The sequence below is a fragment of the Cuculus canorus genome, chromosome 1 (genome assembly GCF_017976375.1).
Source record: "Cuculus canorus isolate bCucCan1 chromosome 1, bCucCan1.pri, whole genome shotgun sequence".
NCBI lineage: Eukaryota > Metazoa > Chordata > Aves > Cuculiformes > Cuculidae > Cuculus > Cuculus canorus.
This window is the reverse complement of record NC_071401.1, coordinates 91,137,157-91,149,886: the sequence shown is the minus strand read 5'-3', so window position 1 is coordinate 91,149,886 and position 12,730 is coordinate 91,137,157. Positions and strand designations below refer to the sequence as shown.

The 12,730-nt window shown below is 38.5% G+C and overlaps 1 long non-coding RNA gene across 3 annotated transcripts in view; it reads left to right on the top strand.

Moving 5' to 3' along the window:
- The window catches only part of LOC128853526 (uncharacterized), an 80,346-nt gene that overhangs the window by 19,947 nt on the left and 47,669 nt on the right, over nt 1-12,730 (top strand). For 2 of the 3 annotated variants that reach the window (XR_008452124.1, XR_008452120.1), the window contains exon 5: nt 1,475-4,020. The exons of the other annotated variant lie outside the window; for it this stretch is intronic. This is a non-coding gene — a long non-coding RNA (uncharacterized LOC128853526). Of the gene's footprint in view, nt 1-1,474; nt 4,021-12,730 lie in introns of those variants that run through there. 3 annotated transcript variants of the gene reach the window in all.

Below are 12,730 nucleotides of genomic sequence, written 5' to 3'. Positions count from 1 at the left end.
ATGTGAGACTGAGAAGAACCAAACAGGCTGAGGTCTGGAATGGTCTAGTGCTTGAATTTGCAATTTCAGGTCTAACACAACTTACGGAATTTCTCTCTCCCAATTTTTATATTCACCAGAGAGCGGTGTGCTTCAATAGAAGTGATTGAAACAAAAAAAGGCGATAGGTTGTGTCAGTTAATCTATAGCTTTTTTTCTATACTACGTTAGTTTTAAATAGCATTAAAGGCTCAGTTTAGCAAAGCACTTAGTAAGGCATCTAACTGCATATTTGAATGGAGGCCAGGATTGATAAACTTGGATACAGTGTGATAATGAATTGTAATAGGAACACTGCATCCACAATGGTTAATGTGTATGTCCCAAACAGGGCTGTATCTTCTTTCTGCTGAGATTTGGGGTTGCAAGTTTCAAAGCTGGTTTATTTGCGGGTTTGGTTTGGGATACAAAGGAATTTTATTATTTTTAAGTAGTGGATTTATAAGCAAAGAATATTCACTAATTCCCCAAAGACCTGCTATCTGTCACAGAGCTCACTCTTCACTCCTTTAGCACTTCTTTATTTTTTCCAATGGTTGTCAGACCACTTGCTATCCCTGTCCAGTTACAGCAGATTTTCTGAAAAAAGTGTTCTGAGACTTCAGAAATCTGGAAAGAAGGCATTCTTTAAGTAGACTATCATTAAAACAATACTTATTCATCATTTATGGGGAAGCATTTAAATTATGTCTGAAAGGTGCCTGTAATGAGGCCTTTACAATTAAAAGTAAGACGTTATATGCTAGTTTTAAAATCACAGAAAGATTCAAGATAAGACTCACAAATTCCAAAAGACAGCCCTGTGGGCAGTTACCCTCTTGAAGGAGGGATAAAAATTAAAGGTCTCTAATACACATGAATGAGGAACAAGAAAGGGAGACTTCTTGCAAGGAGTGAAGACTGTAATTAATGATCTATATATAGAAGAGGCACAAGATGTAGCTAAAATACTAACAATTTTTGAAGCCTCGCTAAACTTGTGTTAACCTGAGCTACCATAAATGGGAAAAAAAATAAGATATGTTGTTTTCACTTGACTTTCTAGTGGAAAAGTATTGACTTCCCTTTTTTAATTCCTGCAAAAATTTTCTAAGTTATTTTTTGTGGCTGGGGCAAGAGCACCTTGGCCAAGTGTTTTTAGTTTAAAATAATAATATATTTTAAGTCTCTTAGCCTTGTGGATTGAATTATAATTTAAAAATTGAGAATCAATCTCAGCAGCTCATTTCCTTTTAAATCTCTGGAAATCAAAAGAGTACTCAAGAAAATGCCACACTTTTCTAAATGAGGATGGTGACTTCTAGAAAATAGTGTTTTTACAGATATGAGAACTTTGCCAAAATGTGTACATTCAAGACAAAAGACCTATTATAGCAAGAAAGAGTATATTTTGTTATTTTAGGAATAAAATGTAATTGCGTTTTTTTATTAACAGGCCGAAGTGGACATGTTCTGAAAATCCTTCATAGGAGTGAACAGCATTTCCCACTGTATTCTCATAAAACTAAACAAAGCAAGTAATATTTGGTTTGCATGATGCATTTGATCAAAATGTTAAAAACATGATTTTAATTAAAATTTAATAAATCTATTACAACTTTCATTTAAGAAAAAAAGAAAATGAAATTGTCTCCTTTTTCACTTATAATTTATGATCCCCAGCAGAAGGATTCTGTCTGGAAATCCTCTCACAAATTGTGCGTAACAGCTGATAAAGTACAAAGTAGTATTGTATACAGCGATAGGGCACTTTCTATGCTGCTGGTTATAACAGTCTTAACTTTGAGGCTCTCTGGGGACAAAATTACCATTTCTTTTTTTTATTTCTGCTAATCCTTTAGTGGTCATAGCTAAATCATAGGAAACACTACGTAAAAATTTTCACCCTTTTTTTTGTTTTTAGTAAAAAAAAGCCTAAGTAAATTTTATGGAATTATTATTCATAAATGTGTCTGCTGGGCAAAGTACCAAAATAACAAAATATAACTTCCTGTTATCTTTTTTGTAGATGTTACCATAAAAGTAATTATATCACTTTATTTCCTTTTGTTTTCCAAATCTAGACTCTTGTTTTATTTTCTGTACACATTAAGACCCCACAATTATGTAAAGTTTATTTTTTTAATCAGGAACGTATAATCTCTAGTGTGTAGCACCAGCTGGCTCATAGTTGTAGAGGAATTGCATGTGTACAGGTAGGTAATGCATCCATAAATTAGAACATGCTCTAGAATCATAGAATCACCAGTTTGGAAGAGACCTCTTGGGTTATGGAGTCCAGCCATTCCTATCTGCCACTAAGCCATGTCCCTGAGCACCTTGTCTACCCATCTTTTAAACACCTCCAGGGATGATGACTCCACCACCTCCCTGGGCAGCCTCTGCCAGTGCCACATGACCCTTTCTGTGAAAAATTTTTTCCTGAAATCCAGTCTGAACCTCCCCTGCCACAGCTGGAGGCCATTCCCCTTGTCCTGTCCCCTGTCACTTGGGAGAAGAGGTCAGCACCCACCTCTCTACAGCCTCCTTTCAATTAGTTGTAGAGAGCAATGAGGTCTCCCCTCAGCCTCCTCCAGGCTAAACAACCCCAGTTCCCTCAGCCGCTCCTCGTAAGACTTTAACACAGCAACATTTGAAACAGTAGGCACAGAAGGGTAATCTGTAGTCTTTCCTTTCCTTCCTGGAATAATCACTCTATAAAAATCTTTTTTCACCATTGTTTTCTTTTGTAGTGTTTTGGGCTAAAACAAAAAAAAAAAAGCTAGCTACCTGATATTGACTTAGTGAATAATCTTTTATTTTTGCCAGCACTCACAAATGTATTTTAGGCCATTTGAATATGTCTTTGAGATATATCCCATATAAAACATATGTGCATGTGTGTATATACAGAGAGAAATATATGGGATGTGTGTGTGTATATATATATATGGGGTGTGTATACACACAGACATATACATATGTATGATACCTATCCATCTTCCTCTGGTTGTTTCTATTATTGTGACTGAGACAAAATGTTTTTTCTTCAATGCTAATGTCTTTCTCAGTAGGTAATATACAGATGTAGTTATTCTGTGTATCTAATTTCTCTTGTGGAACTAACCCTACAGAGAGAATACTAAAGGAATATCACTGGGTGATTCATATGAACAAATAAAGAGCAGGCATAAAATTATGATAGAAGTCAATGGCAAAAGCCCTATTGACTCTAGTATGAAGAGAATGTGTGGAGAGGGGTTGCACAGTAACACACTGTCACATTGAATAGCTCTTGCCCCTAAATGTACTTTGTGCTCCTTCACCATGATTCACTGACTGTACTCTGCTCTTCAGCTTACGAAAACTAATTCAATTAGTAGCCAAATTCAGATGAATCTCAAACCATACTTGTGCTTTTGTTGGTTATTATGCAGCAAGTTAAAAGGCTATTAATAAAGTGTTCAATAAAAATCGACCTCTGCTAGTTTTAAGTTTTTTGTTGTTGGTTTTTTTTTTAGGATCTTATTCTGTTGTGCTTTTACTTTATTTGACAAAAGAAGACATTTCAGTTATAGATTCCACAGTAAAGTGACTGTCAACGCTCTTCTTGATTAATAACCCAGATTTAAGAAACTTAATGGCATTACATGATGAAGACTAGTGAAATAATATAAAGGAATCTAGGGGCGTTTGACTTGGACTCACTGCACTCCCAATGCATGTTCTTCTACAAATTACTACATAGGAGTCACGCTAGTATGGCTGCTTACGTGTATAGTGTTGACAAATTTATGCGCATGACTAAGATCAACCCTCTGTAGCATAGTCATCAAATCCTTCGGTGTGTACTTTGACTTCTGTGAACTACGTGACTGCTTTGATGTCAAAATTAAAGCATATATCTTGGGCCTTGCAGAATTGGTGCTGTGTTTGTGAACCTGAAGTCCAACTGGTCAAGCATAGAAAGTATAGCTGGTGTTCCACATGACTTCAGTTAAAAATGGGGTAGGTTTGAAGCATGAACCTGATGTTTTCTTTGAGTTCAGTGAATAATAGATGTTACAAAGCTGCTTATTGCTTTTTATCTAAGGAGAGACTGATGCATTACTCTGTAGAAAACTGTAAAACTAGAAGATAGCATCTAGAATATTGACATCTGTGAGTATGTATGTATTAATACTGTTTTCCAAATATAAAGCTGCATAATTGATAGTTTACAGATAATGATAATCTTGCTAAGAGGTGCCAAGAAGAAGTTGACAGTTTGTAGGAAGGATTGCTGTGGTTGCTATGTGCAAGAGTCTAGAACAAGTAAGTGGGGAAATAATACCAGGGTGGGAAAGTATTGCTATGGTTACAGAGTATTTTCTTTAAAGGAGAGGTGGATAAGGCAGCAAGAATTGCTGAAACTTAGGTAACAGTGTATTATACAAAGAGCAATAAGATTGAAAGATAATAACTGTCTTGTGCCAATAATGGTATTTTGTTAGTTTCCAGCAAAGATGGATTTAATTAAAGTAGAAATAATTTGTGAAAGCTTTGTTAGAAAAATATAGTTAGCTTTTATTTTTTATAAGTGGAATGCCAGTAGAATATCTTGCATATTTTGGTTCCATCTCTTTGTTTTTTTAAAACAAAAAGATTTTTATTTTGTCAAGTGGATTAAGAGTTCCTTTTAAAAGAATAAAAGTGTAATTATACCCAAATAATTTAATTCATGTGAACTTTTAGGTCGGATATTCAGTACACTAAAAACTGTAGAATAACTGCATTTTGCAAAAATAAGTGCAATACAAAATGATTGCAAAATAAAGTGAGAATTGTAATAAACAATAAACCTGCTTTAAGTGGTACAGTAAAACTCTTCTAGGAAGCATCCTAGATGTTTCACTTATAGACATCCTATAGGATTTAGTTGTAATCACCTCTGTTGGTTTGCTCCTGAAAATCTGGGATTGGAAACTGAGCTGTACAGTGGTCTTCTATTTTTGATATTTGGGAAGATTCTATCTTCACTACCATGTTTGTCAAGAGGTATGGTGTGAAGCATCTAGACAGTGTGGGCTGGACTGTTCCCGGCTCACCCTGCGACACCAACTGTTCAGAAATGCTCTCTGTGGGAGGGACAGGACAAATCTGTGCTCTAGGACCAGGAAAATGGAAACTGTAAGACATGGCACTATTTGTAGTGGCTAGTGTGTTCGTTTATCTGTCTCTCTCTAAGTCATGCCTCTGAAAGCTGCATTGTTCAACTGCACTTCAAGGCCTATTGTTGCAGTCCACATGAGTCTGGTTGATGGAACCAGATGTACAAGACCACTCCTGAGCTGCTTAACTGTATAGAAGGTCTACATGTGTTCCTGGCTAATGTCCCAGCCTCGTTCTTTGTCTGTGCTGGAGGGCATGGAGCAGAATTGATAGTGCTGAAGGATGGAAGGAGACTCACAAGATTTGGCTCTTCTTTAGAACGTGACTCCTTCACACCACATAAATTGTCCATATCACGTATCTGCCTTGGGCATGTTTAATTGAAAATAAGAAGGGAGAGAATTTAAATTGTCAGATGAAATATGTTCAGCTATTTGTGGCTATTTTCCATAGTTTTATTTCTGGTTTGCCTGTACTGTGAGATAGGCATTTGAAACTTAGAAATGAGGTACTGCCCAAAGCAAACTTTGCTTTTGACAAATATACCTAAACATGGAAATAACCTGCTGTACCTATTAGGGCAAAACTGGGCTGTTTATTTATAACTGAGATCCAAGAACCTCTTTAAGATAATCTTACAGCTTTTATGGAGAAATCATGACTTTTATGCAGTAGAGACATAAGGTAGACTGTGAAGTACAAATTGGAGAAAGAATAGTCCTAATAATGGAGACCAAGAATACTGGGGCTGGAATTCACGTATGTAAGAACACTGAGAGAAGGGCCCTGAAAAGAGAAGTCTAGGACAATGACCGGACATGGGGGAGAAGCGAAGGAACTGAGATCACCTGGGGAGATGGATGTTGGCCACTTGGACAGGAAAATATGAAATTTAGGCAAGAAGTCCAAAGAAGGATATAGTAACTGGGCTTTGGAAACCTGATAGACTTGAGACCGGGATGAACTGAGGAACTGGGGAGAGCAGAAGAGCGTAATAATGATGAGGGCCAGTGCTTGGGAGTTTAAGAGTGAATGAACAACAGCTCTTATAAGGAAAAAAACAAAGGGTATAAAAGCGAAGACATCAAGTCTGAGGAAACGATTGAAAAGTTGCGTGCAACTCAAGTACACTGCTCTCTGCTGTGAAGAGCCAATAATTTCTGAGCATGGCCGACTATCTCTTCTTACTTATCAGATGTCATTTGTAGCTAATCCGCTGCCAAAATAATAGCTTACATGGAAGAGAGCATCTTACTGCTGTAGTTACTCCCTCCATTAGTACAAATGAGAGAGGTCTCTAGCGTGGATCCAACCATTCCACGCTGTGGTCAGGCCACTTTCCTATGAGTATATTTGTTTTACAGTATGTTCCTAGGGCTTTAAAAATATACTGAATAAAAATACATTGAATAGTAAGATAGTAAAATCAGGTGCTAGAAGTTAACCAAAGTTGGAATTAGTTTTGGCAATACTATTTTAGCTCACTAATTCTGATCATAATAGAGGATCTAAGAACCCATTCACATAATGCTTATTCCAAGAATCTTCCTCCACTCACTGCCATGGGGATTTGCATGGGGATGCATGCATCTAATTTGATAGCTCTAGACCCTGAAAGATGTGTGGCGAATGAGAGAAGTTTACAAAGAAAGAATGATTTTAGCGTTGGGCAACTAAGTGCTACCCTGGGACTTTCTTCCTGCCTGTATCATGGAGGTCTGAGAGATGTTCTCCACAGAGTCCTTTACCACTGTTGAAAAGCTGCTTTCTCGACTCATTTACACTGTTTCCAGAGCGTCTGACTGTGCTTAATAGTTGGCAGTGCTGAGCAGTCTTTTCATTCAGTGATATCAGTGGCAGGTGCGTTTTGAAGGTCTCCGATTCCTGGCTGTAGACAACTTCCTCAGACAGTTGTCCCATAGCCAAGAGCCATCAGTGTGTCTTACTGTGGGGATGACTGAGATGGTTTTGACACAGATGCTGAACCATTGCAGTTTACAGCTGAGCCTATTAGGTCACCTGGCACCACTTCATATTTTCTTTGCTATAGCTTAAATTGGATTACCACAGTCAGTAGTACTTTAAGCCTTGCTCTCTTTACACCTCAGTTCCTCTGATGTGAGATAAAGATAATTCTTGTTCCTTTTTTCCCTAGGAAGATAGTACTGATAAATATTATGGAAGTCATTTTCACAGTATACCTACTGTGTTGTATGATAAGTTAATAAGTCCCTGAAAAAATCTGTGCTCTCTCAAAGCAGGACTTGAGTAAGATATAGCAGGAAGGCCTAAAGCCATGTGGTGAATGGCAGAATAGGTTGAGAATACCATTTTGCTCATCCAACAAACTGCTAGTGATCTTGTGCACTGAATGGGGTGGACCTGTACAAGAAAAATAACCCTAGGATTTGAAGAGCAACTGAAGATTGTTATTATGGTGTGTACATACATAAAGGAAGATGGATATAAGATTCCCTATGTGTCCTTCAGTCTGGCCCCATCTGCCTTTTGAGTGCTCAACCTTACACTGTTCGAGATAGCTTTTTGTACATGATACATTTTTAGAAGTACTTGTGTTTTGCAGACCTGTATGGTATTTTACCTTGTTAATGATTCCATAAAAACATTAAGTAACTGGGAATACTAATTCAGTGATAAAGTTTATCTGATATAACCTATTAAACAGAGTTCTTAGAAGCTGGTCAGAGGCCCAGTCTACGTCTACCTCCATCTGGCTAACAACCTGAAAGACAGATTTAGAAAGTACTTGACATAATCTCTGTAAAAATCATGGGTTTCAATCCTATTGTTAGATGGAATAGAAGACTAGCATAAGCAAACTTCACATTTGGTAGGACTGAAAACTTGTGCTCCTTCTGTCGTGTTCTTCTACACTCTTCCTTACGTGTTTGTCAGGGTGTGCCCCCCCTTCTTTTGTTTTCCCGTGATTCTTAATTAAAACAGGATATACGAGGACAGGGTGAGAGAGTTGGGGTTGTTCAGCCTGGAGTAGAGAAGGCTCTGGGGAGACCTTATAGTGACTTTCCAGTACCTGAAGGGGGCTACGAGAAAGCTGGGCAGGGACTTTTTACAGGGGCATGGAGTGGTAGGACAAGGGGGAATGGCTTTAAATTGGAGAGGTGAAGATTTAGACTAGACATTAGGAAGAAATTCTTCATGTTGAGGGTGGTGAGGCCCTGGCACTGCTTGCCCAGGGAAGTTGTGGATGCCCCATCCCTGGAAGTGTTCAAGGCCAGGTTGGATGTGGACTTGAGCAGCCTGATCTAGTGGGAGTTGTCCTTGCTCATGGCGGGGGGGGTTCAAAGCATTCTATGATTTGATTTAACTAGTAACATACTACTGAAAATGTTTGGCTTCTAGATATGAAAACTGTTAGCAGCTATTTGAATTTTAATTAATGCCTCACATTTGTAGAGGAAGTTTTTGAAATATGCTGTTGAAACTTTATAAAGAGGAAAAAAGTAATAGTTTCTCAAAGACCAGAGAATTTATCCTCTCTTTATTATAAAAAGAGACAACTTTTCTTATACTATGTAATATTCTTTGATTTACTTGCTTTTACTTGCTGTATAAAAATGGAAGTGTAGTTCTCTTGCAGAATGTCACTGCTTATTAATTATAGCATTGAATAGCTATAAGACAGCTTGGTCTAGCAAGTCCAGAGATTAGGGTGCTTGATTGCTGGTCCTCAATCTGTACTTATGCTATTAAGTTTTGCTGTCCTGAGTTATGCTGGTGAGATAACATTGAACAAGAACAGTGTGTAAGGAGCCCCTGAAATCTTACACCTTCTCTTCTACTGGGAATCATTGCAGGACTTTTCATTTTGAGTGTAAAATCATTGCTTGGGGTTTCATAACAGGGTACGAGTATGCTGAAAAATATTGAAAAGGTGATCCTACAGACAAATACAAGAAAAAATATTCTTCCTGTTTTGTATACATGGAATGAATATTCACTTGCATAGCAACAGTCCAGGTATGAAAAAAGCTATATTTGTCCTGCTGTTTGTGTGCTTTTATGCAGCAGAATTAGATCATTCACAGACATGTCGTATAATAGGCATTGAGCCCCGAAAGGAGGCTTTAAGGATATCCATTCATGCCACGATCACAAAATTAGTATTGTATGCAAACAGAAGATCACAACACCGAAAGCTTGACTACAGCATGCTATGATACAGAAGAAATAAGAGTAATCATTGATACTGCGTCCTTTTATTGGCCTTTCTGAGGAAGCAGAAAATATGCCAATGTACTTGCATTGTTGCTAGCCCTTGAGAAGTCAGTTCAGAGCTCCAGTATTCTTATGTCTCTCTAAGCCAAGCGATCAAGTTCATCTTTTGCTTAGACATGTTGGTTTGGAGCTTCTCTTCATTGGTTTTGTGTTGTATTTTTGTATTTTTCATTTGCGTATTGATGGTAGAGAAAAAATATTTGAAGATAGCTTCCCCTCTTTTCTTAAATTGAAAAGGTCACAAGTCTGTAAATGTTTTAGAGTATAAAACAGAAATTGAAAATATGGAGGACACTGGAAAAAATGTGAGGAAAATCCAACCACCGGCAATGTAATTATTTTTGTGTGACAGTTGCAATGAAAGTTAATTGGTGGTATGAAACACAGCTGCAGGACCCTGTTATGTTTTGGCTGATTTGCTTGTGTTGCCAGTATCTTATCTGAAAGGTTCTTTGTGGACGTTTTGCTATAAGAAAAAATGCTAGGTTTCCAAGTTTGTTTCCCTTTTTTTGTGGTGGTAAGATGGTCTAGATTTGCCCTTGTTCCTTCCATTCCATTGGAAGTAGTTTCTAGTTTATTGCTGAACATAATTGTTCTTGCTTTGGGACAGGCAATGTATATGCTTGTGTGAATAAGGAGATTTTGTTGTCTTCTATGAAGGGTGGTATTATTGCAGTAAGGAGGAAAGGAGGAAGTTAGTTGCAAATGGGAGCACAAAGCTTCAGTCAACTAATTCTTCCCTATCACGCTTAACTTCTCTCTTCTCTGGACTGTTTTGTTGTTGATTAACAGCACAGAGGACTGAGTGTCACTTTACTTGCACGTCTTGGCCTGTGTGCATGTGCAAGAGTCATGTTGTCATTTGTGTGCTTAGGGGGGGTTTTGGTTGCTTCCATGTCATTGTCTGGTGCTTCTTGAGGTACTGCAGTGTGTTCTAGGCCTTTGCATGGGATGTGCAGGTCTGGTGTGGATCTTGAGCCCTTTGGAGTTTGGAGGACTGGCTGCAAGAGGCCAGGGGAAACATGGCACCGGAGCCCTGGGCTGAAGAAACTGAATCGCACCCATAAAATCTGAAAAGAATTTGTTACTGGTTTTTTATTAGTCAAGTTTGTGGTTCTGGAGGGGTTTTTTTTGTAACTAGCTAGCCCATTTGGCAGTAGATTGTCTGATAATGAGACTCAAAGTAAAACTTTTTCTACTGTCCTTAGTTTCTTATGGCAGTTTGACACTTCAGAGATTGCACTGAGATGCTTCTAATTCATCAGTCAAACTCAAAGTTTGAATGCTCTTATTGGTTCCATTGTGTTTAAAAGTACCACGAGAACATCCTGCAAACAAACATCTGAACAACTTCATAACTTTTAATTATGTAAATGTTTTACATATTTTTTTCCTCTGAGCTCTCTATTCTGAGCACACTCTCCCAAAATGCTGAAAAAACATGGAAGTAAGAGACAGAAAATGTCAAGGTATCAACAATGAACTGTCACTAAAATCTTACTTCCTCTACTTCAGGGAATAACTTTGGTATTTGAGAGAGAGAAGGAGAGTATAGTGAGCCTGAGGGATTCCTTGTCAAGGAAAGCAGGAAAGTAAAACCTCCTTCATAAAGTCCAGCCTGTAGTTGAAAATGAGAAGGAATGACGTTACTGAAAGCAGTGCGTGTTGATTAAGGCATGCAACTTTTCATAACTTCTTGAAAGACCTGTGCTTCTGAAAGACCTGCATGGGCAAGTGTTAAGTCCTGCACCTGGGGAGGAGCAACCCCATGTACCAGTACATGATGGGAGCTTCCCAGCTGGAAAGCAGCTTGGCAGAAAAGGCCCAAAGATCCTGGTGGACACCAAGTGGAACATGAGCCAGCAATGTGCCCTTGTCTTGAAAAAGGCTAACAGTATGCTGGGCTGCATTAGGAGGTGATCCTTCCCCTCTACACAGCAATGGTGAGGCCACCACACCTGGAGAGCTGCATCCAGATCTGGGCTCCCCAGTACAAGGGAGCCATGAAGATAGTGGAGAGATTAAAGTGAAGGGCCACTGAGATGATGAAGGGACAAAGGCATCTCTCCTGTGACAAAGGCTAAGAGCTGGAGGTGTTCAGCCTGGGGAAGGACAGGCTCGTGGGGGGGATCTTGTCAATGCATTCAAATAGCTGAAGGGGTGGAACCCTTCTGAAGAGGATGGAACCAGGCTCTTTTCAGTGGTGTCCAGTGACAGGACGAGAGCCATGGACATGAAGTGAAACACAAGAGGCTCCACCTGAACATCAGGAATTGTTTTTTCACTGTAAGGGTGACTGAACAGTGGCACAGATTGCCCAAAGAGGTTGGAAGTCTCCATTTTTGCAAATATGCAAAAGCTGCCTGGAACTGATTCTGGGCAGTGCACCCTATGTGGTCCTGATTGTGTAGGGAAGTTGGACCAGATGACATCCAGAGGTCCCGTCCAACCTCACCCATTCTGTGATCTTGTAGTTGTGGTGAGGTGCCTCCTCTACTGCATTATTTTAACAATAAATAAGGTGGAAATCACCATTTTCCTCCACTTCGCTATTGTTGTAGCTGCGTATGTTTATGTAGCCCTCAAAATGTTTTCCAAAAGTAATTTTTAATTTACAAAATTAATTTATATTAATGTTTAAAAGTTATTATTTTTTCTAGAAGCCACAGTTCTACCGTTTCTCTGTAGTATTGAAAGGTCTGTGAATAGTTTCCACATTTGTGCTGCATCACACAGTCTGCATGGCTATGATGCACGCTGATACAAGTAAACAACAGCTAGTGTCACAGAACAACACTCTCAGTGGTAGTCTACTGAATTTATAGACTCTTAGAAAACAGCTGTTATTGGAGGCAAAACAAGTATCAAACTCTCTAAACATATCAAAGCTCCAAGATATAAATTTGTATTCATTGTCTGACCAGACTTTTGGCATACTGTGATCGGATGGATTATTTTTGGGTAGTTGGACAGGAATTTTCCCTCTGATTTCTTTATTTTTTTTTTCTTTTGCACTTGCTTGTTGCCTTACCATTACTTTGCTGTGTATTTATGTATAGTTCCATTCATTCTTGCTAAGGACCATAATGTAGTTTCGAGACAGTCATGCATACTGAACAATGTACCTATCTCATTGTTATTAGCATACCTAAGTCTCCTTTGGTACAGTGCTACTCCTCTTTCTTCCCATCCAGTTTTCCTTGCTTGTCTAAGTAGCAAAATGACGCTTAAGTTCCTTGCACTTGGAAATTTTGTACTGCTTATAGATATTATGCCTTTTTGCTCCCTTTAAATTTTTACCTAC